General features: G+C 43.8%; 1 long non-coding RNA gene across 1 annotated transcript; it reads left to right on the top strand.

Moving 5' to 3' along the window:
- Window positions 1-2240: 2240 nt before the first annotated feature.
- On the top strand, window positions 2241-22710 carry LOC145405011 (uncharacterized). The gene is made up of 2 exons (XR_013898257.1): window positions 2241-2399; window positions 22328-22710. It is a non-coding gene; the product is annotated as an uncharacterized LOC145405011 (long non-coding RNA).
- Window positions 22711-24547: the final 1837 nt, after the last annotated feature.

Raw genomic sequence — 24547 nt, 5'->3', positions numbered from 1 at the left:
TTCCCCTTTTTACACCTTCTTACCTTTCTCTTCCTCCCTTTCCTTCATTTTCTCTCCTTCACACTTTCCCTCCCTTCTTCCTCCCCTTCTTAGGTTACTTCCTCTCACCCCCTCAGTTTTTCCTTCCTTCCTTCCTTCTCCATTCCCCTTCCTTCCATTATTCCTTCCCCTCCTTCAATCTTTCGTCACTATCGTTAACCTTTACTCATTGCAATAGATACCATAGTTATATTTTCGTCTAACAGACAGCCTCGAAAAGAACCACTGCATCTGTTACTGTTTGCTCTCCTTTGTATAAACTCCTTTGTATTCCGTCATTCCCTTTTCCTCCTTGCTCCCTCTCCACATCTGTCTCCCTCTTCCCATCACTCCATCTGCCTTCCTGGCTCTCCTTTCCTTCCCCATTCACCCCCCTTTCCCTCTCCCTCCCTTCCGTTCCTCGTCATATACTGTGTGTGTGTGTGTGTGTGTGGTTTACCCTCTTTCCCTCCTTTTTGTATTTTCATTCCTTTCCGGTTTCCGTCCAATTATCTTTGTCTCTTCCTCTCAGTTCCATTTGTATTCTTCCTTCATTCTTCTCCCTCATCATTCCCTCCTCTCCCTTCCTTCCTCATTTTTGCATCCTTCCCTTCTGTTCCTTTGCTCCCATTTACATTCCTCCCTTCCCTCTCCCTTTCTTTCGTGTTTCTCCTTCCCAAGCTTCCATGTGCCTCTCTCCCTCCTCCCCTTCTCCCTCACACATCACTCCCTTCTCTACCTTGCCATCTACTTTCCTCCCCATTTGCTTTCCTTGCTCCCTCTTTCAGCTACTTCCCTCCCCTTTCCCCCACTGTCTATATATCCTCCCTGTCTCTCCTCACCCTTCCTCTCCCTTCCTCCTCTCCCTCTTCCCTCCTTCTGTCCCTCTCCCTCATTCTCTTTTCTTCCCTATCATCGCCTCCTCCCTTCCTTCATTTTTTCCCATCTCAGTCTTCTCCGTGCCTCCTACTTCTGTTCCTCATCTTGACTTCCCTTCTCTTTCACTTCCTCAGCCTTTCAAACCTCTTCCAACCTCTTCCCATCTTCGTTTCTTTCTTCCCTTCCTCCCATTCCCACTCTTTCTCTTCCTCTCTCTTCCCTTCTTTGTCTCCTGTCTTTCCTCTCTTTGCATTCCTATCTGTCACACTATTCTCTTTTGTCTTTCCCACATTTACCTCCCTTTCTCCCCATCTCTATTTCTTTTTCGTCCTTCCCTCCCCACCCCTCCCTCCTACACCCATCTTCACACCCCCACCGTCCTTATTTATCTCCTTCCCCTCCCTCACACTTCCCTCCCCTTGTCCCTTCTTCCTCCTCTCCATCCCTTGTCCTCCCTTTCTTCTCCCTTGTCTTCACGTCCTTCCTTTGTCCTCCCTTCCGTGTCTTCCATCTCCCCCTGTCCTTCCTACCTCCCCCTGTCCTCCATTCCTCCCCTTCCCTTGCTCTCTCTCCCTCCCCCTTGTCCATCTTCCCCTCCTTTCCCCCATCTATCCTTATACTTAACACCTTCATGGCCTCCTTTCTTCCCCCACATCCCCTTCCCAGCTTCCCCTCTGTCCTCACCCCTCCCTCCTATGTCCTTCCCCACCCCACACACACCTTCCTCTCCTCCTGCCCCATATTCCCCGTCGCATCTGTTCTCCCCATTCCCTGCCTTAACCAACCCTCACACGTCTTCCCCGCCTCCCCCAGACACGTGCCTTACCTCTTTTCTTCCCCCTGTGGTCCTTCCTTCTTCTACCTCCTTCCCATCTACACACCTTCCTTCTGTTGTCCTCCCCCTCCTCCCCCACACATTCCTCCTCCTGTCCTCCCCCTCCTTCACACCTTCCCCCCCCTGTCCTCCTCTTCTCCCTCGCACCTTTCCTCTTGTCCCAACCATCTTCCCCCAGTCTGGCTTCCCCATGTTCTCCCCTGATTCTCTTTCTCTTCCTCCTTCTCCCATACTCTTGTCGCGCCCTCATCCCTGTCCCTTCCTTCCCTCTTCCTCTTGGCTTCCCTTCCTGTCCTTCTTGCCTCATACTTTGCTTTCCTCATCCTCCCTTCCTCCCCGTATCGTCCCCCACCCCACACATACTGTCTCCTCTCTGCCTCCCCGTGTCTTTCCCCCACCTCCCTCGTACCTTGTCCCCTCTTACTTCCCGTGTTCTCCCCAAGTCCTCTATTCCTCCCCCTCCTCCCCCACCTCCCGTCGCACGCCGGCCGGGTGGGTGATGTCGGGAATGGCTAGCTCAGTACTCCCCTGGCATTGGTTGGGAGAGGACGTACGCCCCTGTCCCTCCCCAGCCCTTGTGCCAAACCTGGGCCTACACCAGGGCAACACAAGGTCCCCAGCACACCCAGGGGCCCCCACACACCCGCAGGAGGGCCGTGGTGTGCTTGTGAGTGCGGTGGTGGGGTGGGTTGAGAGCGAGAGGGGTGACTGTAGGAGGCTAGGATATGTGTAAGTTGGTTCGGTTTGGTGGCCATTGGTGTAGACTCCTCCGACTCTCCTCCTCGTAAATGCTCTCTCACCGACCAACGCCGCTCCCCCGCCCCCTATTCCCCGCTGCTGTAAATCCACCGGCGGCAGCGGCGTGTAAATGATCGATCCTGTGTAAATTGCTCGCACCGTAAGCGCAGAATCTCGTAACGCCTTGTGTGTGCCTTGCTTGTGAATGGCTCGATCTTGTTTAAAGGCTAGTTAGTGAGTGTAGATGCTGGACCACGACCTGTAAATGATCACGCCTGTGTAAATTACTCCACCGGAAGTGCAGAATCTTAGCGCTTTCTGTAAATGCTTCACCTGACATATAAAATGATGGTGTGTAAATGCTAGATTAACCATTGTAAATGATCACTCATGTTTAAATGATATCATTTATACTGTAGTGTTCGCAATGCGCCTTCTGTAAATGCTGGCCTCGGCTTGTAAATAATCGATAACGAGTGTAAATGCATCCTCAGCCTGGCGTGAAAATACTCCTTCCGTTGTGACCGCGTTTGTAAATGCTTGAGTTGTTAAAAAAAAAAAAAAAAAAAAAAAAAAAAAAGCCCCACTGCTGTATGGAAATGATCGATCGTGTGTAGATAGTGTACGACGCTTGTAATTGTCTTGTAGTGTGTAAATGCAGGCAGGACTAGGCCTAGTAAATGCTCCCTAGTGAGTGTAAATGCGTCAGTGTGTAGCTTAAAATGTCCACCCCAGCTTGTAAATACTGGATCGTGTGTGTAACTGCAAGATAACTTTAAATTTGTAGACTCCTTGTGGAAGCTCAACGATGCTTAAAAACAATGGCTTGTAAATGAGAGTTTGTGAATAGTGAATGAAATGTGAATGGTAAAACGAAGTCTCCAGTTGTGAAAGTGCGATTTAGAATAATGTAAACGAGGTATGAAGTGTGTAAATGATAAACGGTAAGTTGCTTGTAAATTTCCCCTGTAAACGATCACCAGTGTTATGTACTGTAAATGGCGTCCCAGGCGTGATGTTGACCTTGAAGATGGCCGCTGTATGCAGAGCTTTGTAAATGACTTTAAGATGCGTGGAATATCAGAGGCGTTGCATTGTGTTGTAAATGACGTGTGTGTTTCAGCTGTGACTTTGTAAATTGTCGTGTAAAGAGCCGTTCAAATATGATGCACCGTAATGAAGAAGAGATTTTGTTGTAAATGACGTTTCAGCATTGACTTGTTAGTTGTGCTCTGGTGGTGATTCTGCAAATGGATATACCTGTGATCGTGTAAACGCTTGTAAATGAGCCGCCTTCCCTGCTTGCAAATGAGGAGTTAACTGGCGGTAGAACGATCAGTAGCAGGCCTGTCCTGTGCAGAAATGAACGCGTTCGAATTGCTCGCGACCTCAGAAAGTAGGATTGTAAATCGGAGTTGTGTTTTATGGTAGTAATGATTGTAGGTGGTAGTGATTTACAAACGTAGTAGTGGTGATTACTGCTTGTAAATCTGGATATTAGTGGTTTGTAAACGTAGTAGTGGTGAAATTGCTTGTAAATGCTTGCTTTTTGTAACTGCAGTCAGGTGTGAATGGCGTGATTCTCTGGAAACGAGGCTTTAGTGAGTGTAATTGAATGCATAGCGTCTCATCATTACTGTGAATTGTGAAGAGTAATTATAACTATTTGCCTTAGTTCATTACCAACAGATTTTAAGATTACGTAAATATGTAGCTCAGTGTAAATATACTTGATGTAGAATAGAGCTTTTAATCACTTCAGCCCGAGGACGTCATTTACCTGCCATCTCTGACGATTTTATTTAGCCAAGGAAGGAGTGTCAAGTAATGTAGGGTGTAATGTATGCTATATCTAAATCCTCCGCCTCGAAAAGTCTCTCCTAAGCTGAATAAAATCGTTTAATGTTTGCAGGAAAAAAAAATCATCTTGGTAAGGGTCGTATTCTAGTTGGCATAGACGGCTTCGTAGCACCCTTTCTTTAGTGATTTATTTTGCCTACTACACCAGAATATTCACCTATATGTTATTGATATAGTTTTAATATAGCAGTGACATACAAGAGGATATGCTTATTGAGGGGTGATGTGGAGAATAAATCGCAAGGGAAGTGGTGTTACGAAATCTTCATAGCCACTCGGAATACAGTATTACGAGTTGCGTGTTTGGAAGAAGAGGTAGACCAAGCCTGAGGTGGCAGGACAGGGTGGTGGGGTGTGTTCCGAGGGTAATATGATAGGGAGGCCCAGTGGGAAGGGGTCGTTGCTGAGTAGGGACACGCACGCCGGGAGGTCCATGTATCGAAGCCGCCTCTCACAGGATGCGGCGTCGGGAAGTAAAGTTGATAAGCAGATAGGCTGAGTGCCGCACGTAATATACACCGCTTAAACTCTTCACTGAGGCCCAGCGATTTATGTATTCAACCCTGGCTAACTTCATTCGGTTTTACATGGTATTGGGGAACCTTCCGTCGTGCAGGGGTTCAAGTGTGCATAATAATTAGCTACGAAATAAGCAGGTGAGATTATATAATTAAACTTAACCTAAATAATTACGACAGGAACCTTGAGCTTTTACATTTGATTATCATATTATTAAATGTATCCTCTCATAACCTCCTCCCCTAACATTTAACCCCTTCTGTATCATACCATAACAAGGCACTTTATATTAAGTTCTTGCTATCACCAGACGACTGTATTCGGCTTAGGAGGGATATTTGATACTGAAGGTGATGGAGACTTCAGAATATCTAACCTGTCCAGTTCAGAAAGTCTCCCGAGCTGAATAAAATCGTCTGAGGGTAGCAAGGATGAAGGATGACGTACTGTACTTGGTGAGTTCAGATGTGCATATAAATGAGGTGCCTTGGTGGTGGTAGTAGTGGTTGTAGCGATGGTTAATGGTAGTCTCAATAAATAATGGGTGTAGGCTGTGGTAAGCGGCTTAGAGATTGGAGAGTGCCGGGCCGTGTGTGTGTGTGTGTGTGTGTGTGTGTGTGTGTGTGTGTGTGTGTGTGTGTGTGTGTGTGTGTGTGAGAGAGAGAGAGAGAGAGAGAGAGAGAGAGGTAAATGAGTGTGTTTTGTGAAAATGGGAGCGCGTTCGTTAAGTTCAATGAGAGATTATTGGACAGGGAAGAAGGTAGATGATATTTCCTGTACAATGTTAAAAACCAACAAAAGCTAATCTTCCGACGCTCTTATATACCTTGCGGATCACGACGCAGACAAAAATAAAACAGTAATTGGACCTGAGCAAGGAACGTCGATCGTACAGCAGATGGACAGCCAGGATAACGGAGTGGCAACCCAGAGATGGAGTGAGAGGAAGAGGCAGACACGGAGCAAGATAAGAGTGGTGCAGTTTACTGGGACTGGATGGAACAGGCTAACAGTCGATAGTTCAGAGTGGAGAGAGAGAGAGAGGGAGAGAAAGAGAGGGAAAGAGAGAGAGAGCTTAGTTGTGAGGACTGTTATATTGATTGTATTTGCAAGGATGTGCGTTGTATTGTGTTGTGAGAATGACTTGAGGGTGTGTTGCTTTGAGTGTGTGTAGTGTGTGTGTGTGTGTGTGTGTGTGTCGTGTTATATTGAGAGGGGCTTGTCTTTATATATTGTGAGTGAGCGTGTAGCCTGATAGGTGTGTTGCTTTAAGGAAAAATGTGTGTGTAGGAGTGTTGGTTTGAGTGTACTGTGTCCTGAGTGTCTTCTCTTATGAGGGCGTGATTGTGTAATGGGAGTGTTGCTTTACTGAGACCTGAGTGTGTAAGAGAGTGTGTTGTGAAGGCTGTGTGTGTCGAGAGTGTATACCTGTGGTGTGTCGTGAGTGTTGCAGTGAGTGTGTTGACTTTAGAGTGTGGGTATTGCTTTAAAAAGAGCTGAGTTTGTTGGAAGAGCTGAGCGTGTTCAGTGTTGTGAGGGTGTGTGTGTTGGAGAGTGTTGTAGATACGATTGTTTAGCGAAGTTTGGTGGAGCAATGTGAGTGGGCTGCAGAGAAGGATATATATGTGTGTGTGTGTGTGTGTGTGTGTGTGTGTGTGTGTGTGTGTGTGTGTGTGTGTGTGACTATATGGTTGTGGCATGCAGGGTGAAACGGAGAGAGGCGTGAAGGATATGAGGCCAAAGCAGATATCGGAGTAAAAGAAAGTGGAAAAGGTGATTTACAAAAACAATGGAGGATGATTATGAAGGATTTGGGGTCCATGAATAAGTGGATTAGGAAAACATATTAACTCGTGTTAACCCATTCTTTATGATAAATTTTTATATTCTTGATTTCCCCAGACTGTTTCAGCTTAGGACATACCTCTCTTATTGAAGGAGATGAAGAAGGCTTTACCTAACTCCTCCATTTCCGGGAGTCTCGAGCTAAAGAAACACATTTGAAGGAAGAATAGAGTAATAAAAAGTCATAGAGAAGTGTTTAGAGTGAGAAGAGTGAATGTGCTGGACAGATGGAAGCGTGAGTGATGCAGAGTTGTGTGGCAGTGAGAATGTTAGAGAATGATTTTGTTGAAGTGTGAGGAGAATTATTTTGTAGTCTGAGAAGTATGTGTTGGAGTGTGAATGTAGGTGTTCGAGAGAGATGCAGGATATATGTGACTGAGTGTATTGGAGTGAGAGTGTAAGTGTTAGAGAGTAAGAGATGTAGTGTTTGGAGTGATAGTGTAAGTGTTAGAGAGTAAGAGATGTAGTGTTTGGAGTGATAGTGTAGGTGTTAGAGAGTAAGAGATGCAGTGTTGTGTGTGTGTGTGTGTGTGTGTGTGTGTGTGTGTGTATGTGTGTGTGTGTGTGTTTTGGAGAATGAGGGTGGCGAGGTGTAAAGCAAATGTAATATAGTGTAAGACAGAAGCAGAGAATGTGTGACAGTGAAAATGCCGAATAGAATTAGTGTGTTGATATGTGTAGGGATGTGTTATAGAGTGTGGGTGAGCATTGGAACGTGGGTACAAGTGTTGTGTGTAAGTATGTGTGTTATAAAGTGAGAGTGAGAGGCGCGGAGAGTGTGTGACAGAGTGAGTGTGTTGGAGAGGAGGAGGAGTGTGAGTGGGCTGGGAGTGCTCAGGTTACAAGGTGAGGGGATGGGTGGCCTGGGGTGAGGCGGATGGGAGGGGTGGGATGAGGAAGGTAGGGGAATGGGATGGGAAGAGGGTGGGTTGTAGGGAGGAAGGGAGAGGATTTGGGTGGCAGGAGGATGGGTTGGAGGGAGGGGTAGGCTTGAGGTGGTGAGGTAGGGTGGGGTGGGTTGGGGTCAGGGTAGGTGGGGAGGAATGGATGGGAAGGGTTTGGGTGAGGCAGGGAGTGGGTAGGGGTGGGGTGGAAGTGAGAATAAAAATGATATGGTTGGAGTGAGAATTTGAGGTGAGGGCAGACCAGTGGGTGTGGAGTGGGAGAGGGTGAGGGGTGGGTGTGCAAGAGTGTGGGTGGGGGAATGGGAGTGTGTGTGGGTGGACATGTACTGGTGTGAACGCAGGTATTGGTGGGTGGGGGTGGGAATATGAAGTTCCAGTAGATGAGGGGTTAGTGGGTGGGGAAGTGAGGTAAGGATAGATGCGGCAGTGGTGAAGGTGTGGATGAAAGAGGCTAGTGTTAGCAGATGTGTGGTGGAGGATGTGCTGGTTGGAAGTGGGTAGGGGTGGGAGTGAAAGAGGGAAGTATTGGTAGGAGTGAGGATGGGAATTAAGGAAGGGTAAGTAAAGGTGAAGATGGGGATGATGATGAAAGGAGTGGGGGTTGAAGTGGTTTAGTGCAAGAGGATGAGTTTGGTAGATGTGTAGCTAGGAAGTATAGTGAGTGAAATGTGAGGTTGTGGGTGGATGAGGCTGAGTGGGAATTGAAGGTGTGAGAGTGAAAGGTGATGTTATTAGATGTGTGGGTGGGAAACAACAAGAGTATTTGTGGTTGAGAGGGTGTGAGGGTTGTGTGGGTGTGGGGCGGAGTTGTGGTTGGGTGGGGATGGTGTGGGTGTGGGGCAGGGTTATGGTTGGGTGGGGATGGTGTGGGTGTGGATGAAGATGATGTTAGTAATTGTGTGTGTGGAAAATAAGCAAAGTAAGTTTGGATGAGAGGGTGTGTTATGTGGGTGTGGGCTGGTTAGTGGGTGGGAGGGGGTGGTGTGGGGTGGGTGGCGGGTGCGAGGGGGTGGTGTAGGGTGGTTGGTGGGTGGGAGGGGGTGGTGTGGGTTGGGTGGCGGGTGGGAGGGGGTGGTGTGGGTTGGGTGGCGGATGGGAGGGGATGATTTGGGGTGGTTGGTGGGTCCGAGGAGGTGGTGTGGGATGGGTGGTAGGTGGGAGGGGGTGGTGTAGGGTGGTTAGTGGGTGGGAGGGAGTGGTGTAGGGATGAGGGTTACGTTGCAAACCTGTTCCCACAATACACCCATCTGTGTCCTCAGCCGGGAATACTCTCATAACAATATTAATGAGGAAAATAATGGTAAGGACGCCAGGAATATTAACTGAGGCCAGGATGCTAATGCTAATGCTTGAACTTAACCCTCTCACCTTGGAGGCACCTGCACAAAATCATGTGTCAGTAACGAAGGAGCTTTGCATCATACGAAAGGTTTACTAGGCCAGTAGATGTTAGATTTAAGTAGGCTAGCAGTTGTGAGAGTAGTAACGGTAAATAGTGATTGTAGCAGTAGTAGGAGGGAGTAGTTGTAGTAGTAGTAGTAACTGGAGTATTAGCAGCAGCAGCAGCAGTAGTAGTAGTAGTAGTTAAATTTTAGAGGTCAGGGGGAATGATAATGATGATGAGCATATAAATATCAGTATGGTGATAATGAAAAGGGCGATATGGAAGTAACAGTAGCTTATTATAGAAATATACTAATGTTTATAATAAAAACAACTAATGACACCGTTAAATCAGTACGGTATCTCGTGTAGTTGATAATCCCGTACCGTATGACACAGTGAGGCCCGTAACAGATTAAAGCCTCCACATTACATTAATCATCTCTTATAATTACCACACTCCACTTAACCTCAATTATTTTATACCTTTAGTTACCGGTTATTTTTTTAAATTATTCTTTCTTTATCCTAACGATGTCATTCACTTTCGGAGATGTATTTAGAGCTGGAGGGTTTAGCTATAGGGATCATTAACTCCGTCACTACAGCGGGGACTCTCCTAAGCTGAATGAAATCGTCTGATGGTCGCAGAAATAGCGATATGGGTGTCCTTGAGGTGAATTGATTAAGTGCCCCGTAATTTTTACGTTGATAACACCCATTTTATTTTATTTATTTATTTTTACCGTTACCATATTTTACTCAGTCTGGGGGCGTTCATCATTATTATTATTATTATTATCATTATTATTATCATCATCATTATTATCATTATTATTTTCCGTTATTTCACTCGATTTAGACCCCCTCGTACTGAAAGGGTTAATGAAGGCTATATCCCTCCATTGAGCTAAAAATATCTTCTGGTGGGGGGGAAAAATGAAGACGTCCTCGTGCTGAAGGGGTTAAGGGCCAATAACTTCAATAAATCGTCCACTAACTTCTGAAAACCGCCACGGGTCGATGAATGACCTGAGGGTGGTTTATAAATTGAAGCCTGTTTAATGTTTTTCACTTTCGGGGATATGGAGAAAAAGTTTGAGGGCAACGAGGCGGAGCTCTTAGTGTGTGTGTGTGTGTGTGTGTGTGTGTGTGTGTGTGGAAATATGTAGGTATGTATATGCCTGAAGTTTGTGTTTTGTGTATGGTCCGGGAAGGCTGTGTGTGTGTGTGTGTGTGTGTGTGTGTGTGTGTGTGTTTTTGTGGTCATATTACGTAGTCAGGTAGCGTGTGTATGTATGTGTGTGCGTGTATGTTTGCCACTATAATTAACATTCTTTGCCTGGTGTAGTATTGTCTGTGTGTGTTTGTTTTGTGTATTTATGATGAGTCGGCGCGCGCGCGTGTGTGTGTGTGTGTGTGTGTGTGTGTGTGTGTGTGTGTGTGTGTGTGTGTGAGAGAGAGAGAGAGAGAGAGAGAGAGAGAGAGAGAGAGAGAGAGAGAGCAGAATAAGTGTATAATATGATTTATATAATTTAGTATTACCATCACGCTTCCTGGCCGCTACATCCGCTCTCAAAAATAGCCCGATAGACACATGCTCGATAGATAGACAGATTGAGGGGTGGTAGATAGAAGGACGGTAGATAGGTTTAAGGATAGTAGGTGTTAGACAGGCACTGGTTTGTAAGTCGAGGTAAGAGATAGATAAAAACTTAGAAAATAGGTAGGCTTGTAGGTCGATAGATTGATGTAGATAAATTACGCGGACACAGGTAGATATATAGATAGATAGACATTGGTATTCCTTATAGAATGATAGATGAAGTAGATGAGTAGATGGATTAAAAGACCGGTACTTATGGTTTGTCGAATGGATATAGAAACAGACTCAAGTTATCAGTACTTAAACGGATAGGTCTGATGCATAGATAAGTAGATAGATAGATAAATAGATACAGTAGATAGATTTGATAGATAGACCAGGTGAAATGTTAGTGTATGAGTTTGATAAATTAACTGTTTTTGTAGATTCATGGAACTGGATAAGATGGATGCCCTAGATAGATAGACAGATAGATGGGTGGATGAATGGGTGGATTTATTGATAGATAGAGATCATTTGATGGATAGATTGATAGGGGAAAACTTTTAACCAGTTTGATGGATAGATATGAATATGTTCTCGTAAGCAGAGAGAGAGAGTGAGAAAGAGTGAGTGAGAGAGAGAGAGAGAGAGAGAGAGCGAGCAGACCTATTGATCCACACGAAGCTCTTTATAATAGGGTACCAGGTGGTTTATGACTGATGATCTCTATATTCGTATATTAGAGTTGAGGAGAGAGAGAGAGAGAGAGCGGTAACCTTTTCAGTACAACGACGCCTTTTATTTTGTATTTGGATTTAACATTTTTCATTCTGTTTTTGTTACCGTCAGACGATTTTTTTTTTTTTCCAGCTTAGGCGTGTTGAAAAGTTTAGAATATTTCCCATCAACTTTTAGCGCTATGACGTACGTTTCATTGTATTTTTTCTGACACTAGACGATTTCACTCAGCTTTAGGAGGGTTCTCAGGGTGAAAATGTTCCGACTCCTCCAGTAAAAAAGGAAAAAAAATAATAAGTTGAATATAATCCTTTAAAAATAACAAGAACTAAATATATGACATCGGAGTGACGTATTTAAGCCCCCTCCATATAAAGATGTATTTGCGAGCTGTATTCATGCTGACCACAGACACTTATTATATAGATTATTTAAGCTGTCTCGTAGCGAAAGGGTTAACTCTTTGAATGCGGTGGGTTTCTCTGAGGTAAAAGAAATTGTGTGTTGTCAGCGGAAATAAAATGCTGAGATCTCCCTGAGCTGAATAAGATCATACCCCAGTTTGACGTGAGCTGATATCGCAGGGTGCTTTGGTGAGATTTTCTGTGAATGTGGAGTGAATGGATGTATGCACTGTTTTACAAGTTACTCTGATGTTAGTTTCCCCAGTGAAGGAGTGAATGGATGTATGGACCATGTTACAGGGTAGTCTGATTATACTTTATTGTGCCATATTGTTCCTGAATCCAGCATATGTCCGATTTGTAATGGTAGCAGTCGGTGTAGGATGAGGATGATGATGATGAAAGAAAGGATTGTAAAGCAGAAGAGGATGAGCGAGTGTTCCATCGAGTTGCAGACCTTACGGTCCTTTTCGTTGGTGGCCTGGCTTTAATGGAAAAACTTGCTTTGTAATTATAGAAGTTGAATTACGGAAGTTTAATAATAGGATAACAAAGAAGTCTCTCCCATACCCTCCAGGCCCCTGGTAATGAACCGACATGAAACAGCAATACATGCCAGCCGGTCTTGCATTACGGTACTAAATTTAATGAAATTTTATAGAAAAGGTTGAAAATATAGCTAAATATCTTAAGTAATACCTTCATTACTGCCATATATATATGTGTGTGTATGTATATACGGTATATACACCGTATATAATATATATATATATATATATATATATATATATATATATATATATATATATATATATATATACATATACATATCTATCTATCTATCTATCTATCTATATGTATGTATGTGTACATATATAAACATATATAATCAGGTATATAATTATACGTGTGCTTTGTTTGCTTAAACTAGGCAAAAGCTGCGATTTTTCCCGCTTGAATGTTGTCCTGTAACAATATATTAACACAAGAATATGGTGGTGGTCACGAGGAAGTGTTATCGAAATGATGTAGAGCTGAAGTATTGCCGCCTTTTATTGCAATTATGCTACGTGGAATAGGCTGCAGTAGGGCGAAATTGCCCACTAAGCTAAAGTGAATGAAGTATACAGTAGTTAAGGACAGCAGGATATAAATGCACAAATCTGAGTACAGTTTGAATCTCAAGATGTAAGAGTAGGCAAACAAAAAGTTGTATGCGCGTAAAAGATGTGGCCAGTTTGTGGGGCTACACGCTCGGGTGGTGAGCCTGGGAACTGGTGAGGGGGTGGATAGGGTTAGGGAAGCGGGGTGGGGGTACAGGTGTCACTATCCCCTCTTCCTGTCTAGCAGCAGGATGGTGGAGGGGAAGGGATGGAAGTGAGAGTGGAGAGAATAGTGGAGGAGGGGAGGGGGGAGAGCTGGATTAGGAAAGGGTTGGATGGAGGGGGAGAGAGGAGGGGACGGGGAGGGGAATGGGAGAGGGAATGGGAATAGTGGAGAGAAGGATAGGGGAGGAAGAGAAAGGGTAGGTAAAAGGAGGTGGAAGGAAAAGTAGGATAGGGGAAGGGAGAGAATAATTCGTTACTTACATGAAGAGATGGAAAGAAAGAAGGGAAGCGTTGAGAAACAGGAAGGGAAGGGGAGTGAGGAGAATGTGGAAGGGTATAACGAAGCTGAAAGGGATGGGAGGACGGAGAAGGAAGACAGTGACTAGGTGGGGAAGAAGAGTGGAAGGATAAAAGGAGGTGGAAGGGAGGGAGCAAAGGGAAGGGAGGGTAGATAAGGGGAAAGCCTAGAAGATGAAATGATAGGAAGGGGTGGGAGAGGAGAGGGTGATGAACTGTAAGTGTGGAAGAGGACGTTATGATAGTGGGAAAGAAGACGGAGAGGTAAGAGGAGGTGGAAGAAAGGAGAATGTGGTGAAAGAATGAGAAGGTGAAGGGATAAAAAGGAATGTGTGGGGGAGGAGAGGGTGATGAACTGTGAGAGTGTTGAAGAAGATGTTATGAATGTGAGAAGGAGGGTGAGGGATAAGACGAACTGGAAGGAGAATGTAGAGAAGGAATGAGAAGATGAAGGAATAAGAAGTGCGAAGCAAGGGAGAAGAGGGTGATGAACTAAGAGTGTGGAAGAGGAAGTTATGGTAGAGTAGAAAAGAATGTGAGGGGATAAGAGGAAGTGGGAAAGTGAGAAGGGAAGGGATGAGAAGATCGAATGATGAGAGGGGAGGGGGGGTGAGAGGGTGAATGAATTATGAGAGACGGTGGTAGAGGAAGTTGTGATGGAGTGGAAAAGTGGCGGGTGGGGAAGGACGGGGTAGGGATAGAAGAAAGTATGGAGGGGAAGGAAGGGGGATTGAGAGGAAGTTAATATGAAGAAAAAAATGAGGAAAAGAAAGGATGGAGGAAAAAGATTGATAGGAAGGCAGTTAGGGGAAATGGTAGAGAATTGAAGGGAAAATGAAAAACTCGATAAGAGATTTGGAGATAAGGAATGAGGGTGATGATGGTAATGGTGGAAAAGAGGGATGGAGGGAAGAAGAACAAGAGTGGGAAAAAAAAAATAGGGATTGAGGAAGAAGGGGGAAGGGAGATTGGAGGATAAGGGAGGTGCGGAAGGCGAAAAGGAAAGATGATGATAATGATGATGATGAGAGGGGAGGGGGAGGGGGGAATACAAGGACAGTAACGTACTTCAAACAGAGGGAGGAGAGAGGGGGAGAGTAGGAACAGTGAGATGCTCACGATTGGAAGAAAGAGAGAGAATGAGGTTATGAAAGACAGTAGCATAGCTGAGTCAGGAGATAGAGAGAGAGTGAGGGAGAGGGGAGAAAGACAGAAGAATGTTTGAGGAGTTGCTTAAACCTCACACACCCTAGTTTCTCTCTCTCAAACCATTAATTCCCAGCCACTTGAGAATTAAAAAAGAGCAGCCAACCAGAAGGCTCTCCCCCCACCCACTTCTCCCTCCGATGAGTGTAATACTAAGTGCCAGGAAGACGTGTTGAGAGTGAGAGCATTACTGGAAACTTGTGTTAGGAAATTTTGTGGGAATGTTAGAAGTTAGGCAAGGATTTTTTTTTCTTTTAGATGCTATATCATTTTTAGTGTCTTACAGTTTATTGATACACATTTGTTGGTGGATAGATATGGGGATGAGAGAGAGAGAGAGAGAGAGAGAGTAGTAAGGAAAATGTAAATGCAGGTTCAAGAGAGAGGAGGGAATAGGAAAAAAATAAGTGAAGAGAGAGAGAGAGAGGAGGGGGGGGGGAGACTGAATAGTGTGGCTGTTAGTATGAAGGAAGTATTGTGAGAGGCGCGTCACGGAATATAGGGACGCTATTCTCTGCTATCTCCTTCACTTCCTTCATACTTCTTTCACAATCCTCCCTCGTCTTTCACAATCCTCCCTGGTCTTTGATAATCCTCCTTCATTCAGTTCTTTCAGCCCTTCTCCGTCGTTCTTTTTCTTCCTTTTTCTTCTTATTTTCCTCACCTGTTACCATTTTGTTCTATATTTTCATTCTTTTCTCATCCTTCTTCATCCATCCTTCTCCTTTCAGCATTTCACGTTATGTTTCTCATTCTCTTAACTTCACTTCCCTTTCCTTTCTCCTTTCTCACTTCATTATCGTATTCATCACACACGTCCGTCTTCGTCCTTCGTGTCACTGGATCCTTACTTTTCTTTTTTCATTAACGTTCTGCTTACTACTTTATGTTCCCTTTATTTGCTTCCTTCCTCATCTTTATTTCATCGTTTACTTCTCTCTTTCCCTTCACTTTCTTACCTCGAATTCCAGCTCATTTCATACCTTCCATTTATATTTCGTCTCTCTCTCTCTCTCTCTCTCCTTCACTTCCTTCTTCATCATTCTTTCCTTCTCACTTCCTTCCTCATTTGTTTTTGTATTATTTCTGTTTAACATCTCCATTCCACCCTCCGTTTCTCCCTTCTCGTCCTTCCTTCGCGTTCTTGCCTCACCATCTCATTTCCTTCCTCATCCTTCTTTCTTCCTTCACTTCATACTTCTGTCGCCATCCATTTGTCTTCTCTTCCTTCCTTTCCGCGTTTTTCTTCACACATATTTCTTCCTTGGCTTCCTATCCCCGCCTCGCCTATATATATTTTCTTTTATCTTCGTTTCTCACCGCTTCTCATTTTTACTCTTTTTCTCTCCCTTTCCCTACATTTTTTCTCTCCCCGCTTTCCTTGCTGCTTCTCCAGCCTTATTTTATTACTTCCGCCAGCACACGCACAGAGTCTTATGCTCTCTCTCTCTCTCTCTCTCTCTCTCTCTCTCTCTACCGAATTACGGAAAAAAAAAGAAAAAAAAAAAAAAAAGGGATTTTAGGACAGAAAATATGATGCTCCTTCAGACCCTAGGAAGGAGCGAGGGTTCTCAAGGTCGACTTTAGAAATACCTGCATAAAGATTGATTCCCATAGGTTTTCTTACGGGATCGACTTGAAACACCTGAATGGAGTGTCTGAGGTGGTGAAGGTACGGTGTGTGTTTTCGTGAGGGCCCCGTTTGTCTGTGTTGTGTCCCCTTTTAGCTTTATTTCTCTCGTTCTCCTCTTTCGCCCTCCATTTTACAGTCTTTCCTTGCTTCATCATTTTTGGTGTCCTTCGTCTTCTTCTTCTCTGTGTGTATACATGAAATGAATGTGTGTGTATGTATGTTTAATATATTTCCATTCACATGTATAATAAGTGCATTTACATATATCGTGTAGCTATACTGTGTCTGTCAGTTCTCGTACCGTACCATACTTGATTGGCGCGCGCGCGCGCACACACACACACACACACACACACACACACACACACACACACACACACACACACACACACACACACACACACACACACACACACACACACACACACACACACACACACACACACACACACACAAAGAGGGTGGGAGGAGGAGTGAAGGAGACGGTAAATTTGGCTGTCTTGGAATATTGGGTGTGGGGACGGCAGGCGGGGGAAGGCAGGCAGGGGAAAGCAGAGAAGCGAGAGGCAGAGGGAAAGATGTGGAAGGACGAGAATGGGAGAGGGAGGGAGGACGGAAAGATCAGACAATGAAGGAAGAAGTAGAGAGGGAGGTAGAGATGGGAAAGGAAAGGAAGTAGGCAAGAATATAACGAAAGAAAATATGTGAAGGTAGAGTAGGCTTGCAGGAAAGCAAGCAGACAAGCAGAGATAGATAAGGAGGGAGAGATGAGGAGAGGCAGAATCATTGGAAAGGAGAGAAGAGGGAGGCAAAGAGGGAGTCAGAGAACAGAGGAGGTAGGGAGGTTGAGTGAAGAGAGACAGACATGCAGGTTGGCAGGAAAAAGGAAATGAAAGAAGTGATAAAAAAGGGAAGAGAAATAAGGAGGGAGGCAGGTGTCAAGAGGAAAGCAGGGAGTCAGTGGGACACGTAGGTAATTGACTCATTAGAAGAGCACCAGTGGGAGAAATAAGGGTGAGGGAAGGCAGGTTAGGGGGAGAGGAAAGGGAGGCAGAGAAGTGATGGAAGAAGACAAGGAATAGACAGGGAAAGGGAGAAGGAAGGGATAGGTAGGAAGTGGATCAGTGAAAGAGGCATGGAAGGGAGGAAGATAATCTAGCGGAGGAAGAGGCTGGAAGAGTGGGTATAGAAGGCAAGGAAGGGAGAGGTAGGAAAAAGATAAGTGAAAAAGGTGGAGAGAGAAGAGAAGGAAGGCAAGGAAGAAGCAAAGAAAGGGAAAGAGGGAAAGGATCAGTAGAGGACATACCGTAGGCAGAGAGGAAGGAAGATATGTGGATGCAGGGAAACATTAATTTTTGAGGAGGGAGGTAGGAAGAAGGAGAGACAGAGAGAGGAAGAGGGAGGGAAGGAGGGAAACAGAGGAGACGGGGAGGAGAAGCAGCAGAGAAAAGGGAGATAGGGAGAATGAGGAAATGAGGGAGAGAAATAAGAAGAGGCAAGGAGAGAACCATAGATAGAGAGTGGTAGGTGAGATTATAGGGAAGAGGAAGGAGATGTAGGCAGATACGAGCTCACGTAACGAGGTAGGCAATGGAAGGGGTGACGCAGGCAAGGGGAGAGGAAGGAGTGAGGCACACTGGGGGAGAGGCAGGGATGAGACAAGCAGGGAGAGGTGAAGGAGTGAGGCACACTGGGGGAGAGGCAGGGATGAGACAAGCAGGGAGAGAGGAAGGAGTGAGGCAGGCAGAGGAAGAGGCAAGAGTGAGGCAGGATGGAAGAGAGCCGGTAGTGATGCAGGCACTGGGAGAGTCATAAGTGAGGTAGGCAGGGGGAAAGGCTTTTACGAGGGGAGAGAGGCAGGCATGAATATAGAATGACAGGCAGGTAGGAAAGATGGGAGTAAGGCACAGGGGTAGGCAGAGAGAGGGAAGAATATAGCGGAGATGGAGGGAGAGGAAAGGAGGGCAGGGAGGGAGTTCGAGTCCAAGAGGAAGACAGGGAGGAAGAAAGTGGAGAGATAGGAACGAAGAGAGGAAGGGAGTTAGTGGAGAGGGAGGCTAGCCGCTAAGAGACAGGGAGGATGACAAGGAGGGAGGCAGGTCCTGGAGAGGCAGAAAGTAATGAAGAGGGAAGAGGAAGGAGGCTTAGAAGTTGTTTGGCAGGGAGGAAGACAAAGAGAGTAGGTAGGGAGAAGACAAGGAGAGGAGGTAGGCGAGAAAGAAGACAGTGAGACAGGCAGGGAGACAGGCAAGCAAGGAGAGAGGAAAACAGGTGGGCGGAGAGGGAGGGAGGGTGATAGGGAGATAGGCAGAGAGGGAGAACACAAGGAGTGAGGCACGGAGGGAGGTAGGAAGGCAGAGAACAAGACAAGAAGGTAGGTAGGCAGTGGCGAGGTAGCGTAAAGGAGACAGGCAGGAGGTAGGAAGGTACGCAGGCTGGCACTGTGAGAGGAAACTTAAAGGGCGTGTATGAGAGAGAGAGAAGAGAGAGAGAGAGAGAGAGAGAGATGTGATTGTAGTGACACTTCTTTGACCATAACTGTGGGTACGAAAAATGTTTAAATGAGAGAGAGAGAGAGAGAGAGAGAGAGAGAGAGAGAGAATAATAGCGTCATCAACTCCTCCGTGACTGTTATTAAAAATCGAGTTTATTTGTTTACCTAGAACACTTCTGTCAACAAGTTATTTCACACACACATTAAGTTTTCCTTAGATTTTTAAGAGAGAGAGAGAGAGAGAGAGAGAGAGAGAGAGAGAGAGAGAGAGACATGCAGACAGACAGAAAGAGGAGGATGATGTGCGCAACAGGAATATATGGTTGTACTTATATAGGGAATGAAGCGAAAATAGTACTTTTGGGATTAAGGAAGGAACCAATAAGAGTGGAAACAGGGAGATAAGGGAAGAAGGAGGAGACGATGAGAATGAAGGGATGAAGAAGTGGAGAAAATGAACAAGGAAATGAAAGACGGGGAGGATGTGAGGAGGAAGGAGGGGGATATTGAAGGAGGCAAAAAGCAGCAGGAGGAAATGAGAGAGAGAGAGAGAGAGAGAGAGAGAGAGAGAGAGAGAGAATTATTTGCAGGATGGAAGGATACTGAAGGGTGGATGTGCTACTGTGTCCTAATGGGAGTAAGGGCAGTGGCTAAAAGGGTTGAGAACTGAATTGCCTGGCTCCAAATGGCGCAGGTCAAGGGGGAGGCCGGGTAAATAGGGTTATGGCTTGAAATAGAACAGAGGATTGGGAACTGTATAGAAAATATGGAGTGGGGCAGAAGAATAAAGGGCCTTCTTGTTAGTAGCTTAGGCCATTTCCTTTGCGATTTATTTTGCACATTACATCACATCATATAAGGTATTCATGCAAACTATATCGTTATTAGAATGACGGATAGCCTGAAATTTGTTAAGATGGATTTCCTCTGCGATTTATTTCTCCTATCAAACCTCCATATTATCTTTCATGTTGTTGATGCAAGCTGTGTCGATATTAAAGCACCATAAATAGCTGACAAGAAATTACTAAGGTATGCATGAGTCGCAGAAGAAGAGTTGCAACGAGGTCTCTTGTGGGTACCAGTGAAAATACAGTTCATACACGACACAGAAGGTAAATAAAGGAGTGGTAAAGTCAGTGTACTGTGGATTCTGCCCACTCCATATGCGTTGTAATAGTGGGTAATACGGACGGGCTTGTGATTTGGTAACAGTGATGGTGACTAAGAGCGGATTGTGTAAAACTGGCACTAATTAAGGTGGGTTAGAAAAGATTACAGTTAGTAGTAACACTGAATCTTCTATCACTGTAAAGTGTTTTGAACTGGTGCAACAGACGGTCTAGGATTTAACCCCTTCAGTCGGGTGAGGTCTTTTTCCATTTTATTTTTCCAGTTTGCAGACGATTTTCTTATTAGGAGGTGCTTTTCGAACTGTGTGGGTTGGATAGAGACTTGATTGAACCTACACTACTTGGGACTGATTCAATATTAAAATCGTCCTACAGGAACAAAGAATAAATAAAATACGTCATTGAACTTAAAGGTAAAAATTGCTGAGACCCCCATTTAAAAAATTGTCTGTTAGTTGAAATTGGGGACGAAATTGGCCAGTCAAGCTGCATTGTTTTTTGATTTGCAAGGAAACTGGGTAGAAAGAATGTTGGGTGCGATAAAACAAAGTGAAAATTGACTGAGCAAAAATAGGAACTAAAATAGAATCGGAGTGAACGGAGATCGGTATCTGAGAGAGAGAGAGAGAGAGAGAGAGAGAGAGAGATTGATGGCAATGATGGTGTGAAAAAGAAAAATAATACAGATGCACAATACAGGGAGTGTGATATGTGTTAAAGATACATGCAGATACAAGGGGAGAGAGAGAGAGAGAGAGAGAGAGAGAGAGAGAGAGAGAGAGAGAGAGAGAACCTCGAGAACGCTAGGAGAAAGTGTTGTCAAATTCAGGCAAGAAAAAGAATCAGGTAAAAAGAAACATTAAAAATACATTTAGAGAAGTGAATGTGGCCGGAAGATGGAATGGAGGTCGTAAAGAAAATTGGGAGCGGGATGGAAGAGGAATGGGAGGAGGAGGAGAAACAGGAAGAAGATGGTGGAGGAGGAGGAGAAAAAGCAGAAGGATAAAAGGCGAAAGAGAAAAGGAAGGAGGAGGTGGAGAAAAAAGGAATGAACTAAAGAAAGAAAAGGAGGAGGAAGAGGAGAAGCGCATTTCCTCCCACTGTAATTACTGTCTAAAGAGGTAACAGGGGGAGGAGAACTGGGAGGAAGGGGACAGAAAGACGAAAGAATGGCATGGGTCGAATGGAGGAGAGAGAGAGAGAGAGAGAGAGAACAATGAGTGCAATATTAATACATCGTCATTCTTATAACAATGCCGGGTATTACAACAACAATGATAATTCAAAGCACCAACAGTGTTTAAAAATCTCTAAAGTTCCCATTTCATTTATCGCCTCATAATTCATTTGCATGTTAAATAGCCTGGGCAATTTGGGCATAATTATTCCCAGTGTAATTTTGCCGGTGATTTGGGAATTGGGACTGTGTGAGAACTGAAGGGAATGTGTTGGTGTTGGGTGGACTGGAATGATGGGTGGGATGGGTTTGGTTGGAATGGGAGTGTCCTTAGCTGGTAGTTACACAGGAATAGGTTGTGAGACATGAAGTAAACTAGAGATAATGGAGTAAACTAAGAAAGGGTGAATGGGAATGTCCTTGACTGATACTGAATGAAGTAAATGTGAATGAGTTAGAGCTGGTCAGTATGGTCTACAAATGGGTGAATGGGGATGTCCTTAACTGAATTGGATGAAGTGAATGGGAGTAAGCTTGATTTGGACAAGAACTGGGTGCATGAAGATGCCATGAACTGTAATGGAATGAAGTGAAAAATGATGAATTCTACCTAAAGTGAATGGAAATGAATGGGGCACGAACGAGAATACCTTTTCTGGAATTAAGTGAATCAGATTCATTTGCTCTCATTCTGACCGGAATGATGTGGAATTATAGCTGTGCAAAATGGTTGTAGTTTGTACAATTTCTGTGAGTTAAAATTTCACTAGAATGATCCTGAAAGCTGATGGTGTTAATTGTAGCCTAGTTACGTGGTCTGTGCAGTCCAGGTTCATAGCATTAGGGTAATTAATCTACACAGCATTTATGATCTTGTTTGGTGTGGAGTAAGTTAGGCAAGACTGACCACCGGTATGATAGAGACTGACCGAATTCTAAGTGATGTGTACACTTGAAGGAGAGACTGAAGGTTGGCCTAAAGAAACGAGAACATTGGGAAAAATGTGAAAAAGTAATAGCATGAATAAATGTAACATGAAGAATGAATATACCAAACAGCAAGCAAGTACAAGTAAATAGGAAACTCACCAGCTTTCATGTATAAATTGGAACTGTGAATAACCAGTTAATTATATCTGTTACCGGTGACATAATTAGACCACTGAATACTTGGGAAGATCGTGAACCAAGCATTGAGTAAAGAAAGTGACTTAAGGCGTAAAATCAGTTAAAGCACAAGCTGAAGCAAAATATATCAGCTAGTAATATAAAGGAAAAGTTTATAATAAATGCATACTTAAAAAAAATGGGGAAGTAAGAGGAATTAATTGATGTTATTCTTTACAGTTAAGAAATGACAGTAGAATTTTAAAAAAGTGTATGAATGATGTACTGAGTGACAACATTTGAATAAACAGATAAATAAAATAGCAAAATATGAACAACTAGTAATGGCAAAATAAACACCTTTTTTACCATTAAAAAAAAAATGGATATCAAAGAAGAAAAGAAGTGAAGAAAGGAAATATAAATAAATCGGTATAAACAGATGACAAACATGGAAATCAGATAGGAAGAAAATAAGCTAAAGAAGGAAATATTAGCCGAGAGAGAGAGAAAAAAGGAAAGAGAAAAAAAGAGATGAAAAGCGAGCAGGAGAAGTGAAACAGAAACCATCACGGCTGATAAGAACATAAGCTGGTTGTTGTTGTGCGGTGGAGATGCGTAAGGGCCGGGTGGTGCTGTGCCTACCCACCCCAGACTGATCTGTCGAGCTGTCTGTCTGTCTGCCTCAATCTGCATTCAAACTGTATCATATAGTCTGTTTTATACACTTTTTTTATAGTTTGTTTTTGTGCACTGTCTTTTTATAGTTTGTTTTTATCATCTTACGCAATTTAAGAGATTTCACTTGTTATCCTGCTTTTGTCTTGTGAGCTATATCTGTTCAGTATTTTTTATTCTGTCTCATGTAAATATCCTATTAATTTTCTTGTCAGTGTAATAAATTCTTCCACTTATTTCTGCTTTGATATATTAATTTTCCGGTGTACTTAAGCTGAAACCTTGTATCTCTGATTTCTGAAGCTGACTGCTATAAAATATTAGTTTGATACTGTACTTCACATATTTCACAAATATCCCTGTTTACACCTTTCTTGTATTTTTTTTCGTGGTTTCATTTGACTTCAGTGCTCGAAATTTGTGTATACCTTTTATTTAGGCTAGTTTTCCTTCTCCCCCTCTGTTTTTTCCCTCGTTTCCACCGTCTCCTCGCCTTCCACTACTCTACCATGTTGTTAGCACTCTTCCTTCTCTCCAACGCAGACCAGTCTTTGTTTATAACGTCTAATTTAGTTCTTCCTCTCTTTCTACTTTTTCTTTTCTCGTACGTGTAACGGATTTTCATTTTTTATTTTTCAGTTTCCACTGCCTTTGGCGTTCATTCACTGAGTGCTTCTAATTGCAATCTTTTTCTCATTTCCTTGTAGCATTTCGAAGTTTCTTTTCTTTTTCATCTTAAATGTATTTTTTCCTTGAGTATATTTTTACCCTCGTTCTCCTTTGAGTTTTTGTGGTGCATTGTTGGTTTTGTTTACAAGCCTCGTTTAAGAATCTTGGTTCAGGGTTTCCACACGTTCTGTCTTCCGCACATCTATTTTCGGAATAGGCTTTCTGTCATATTCTGAGCTGTTGCTATTTTTAGCTACCGGTACCTATTCTTATATTTTTTCTTTTCATCGAGTCTTACCTTCTGACGATCGTTTTTTCAAATTATATTCGAGTATATTTCCTCCATTTTTTTTTTCTTCCAGTTTTATTCGTTGTTTTTGAAGCTATCTTGTTTTACCCTTCAAGCCTTCAGTAATCTGGTAACATTTTTCTTCCTTATTTTACATGTATTTTCCTGTATACCTGTAGAACTTTATATTTTTACAAGTACTGGTAAATACCTCTCTTTATGCTCTTTTTTTACCAACATATTTTTACTGAAACATACCGGTATTCCTTGGCGTTCTTGTTCTTTTGTCTCGTAACTGTCCATCTTTCTCGCTACACTTTTTGCGCTCTTTCTCTTCGCTCACAAGCCTCTGGTCTTTGATCTCTCTCTCTCTCTCTCTCTCTCTCTGATTCTGTTATATTATTTAATCTATGTTTTTGCCTTACCTCATTTGCTCTCACTGTTTTAGCCCTCTACATATCTATCTATTTATTCCATAGTAGTTACTGTCACTTCTAATTAAACTCCTTTTTGTTTTATAGTCTCTCTCTCTCTCTCTCTCTCTCTCTCTCTCTCTCTCTCTCTCTCTCCACCATGTCGTGTGGGGAGGGGGTAGGGGTGGGGGGCCTGGCCTGCCTCCATAACGTGTACCTCCCCTGCTTCGCCCTGGTAAGATATTTCAAGCCATCTTTGCTATATTAGTCATTATCTTTAGTGTCTAAGTTATTATCCTTGCAGTTTATAAGGGTTCCGTTGGCTGTAGTAGGTGTGTGTGTGTGTGTGTGTGTATGTGTGTGTGTGTGTGTGTGAGAGAGAGAGAGAGAGAGAGAGAGAGAGAGAGAGAG

Source organism: Coenobita brevimanus, chromosome 65 (genome assembly GCF_032717465.1).
Source record: "Coenobita brevimanus isolate Jiangsu-jjx chromosome 65, ASM3271746v2, whole genome shotgun sequence".
Classification (NCBI taxonomy): Eukaryota; Metazoa; Arthropoda; class Malacostraca; order Decapoda; family Coenobitidae; genus Coenobita; species Coenobita brevimanus.
This window is presented reverse-complemented; position numbering and strand designations above follow the sequence as displayed.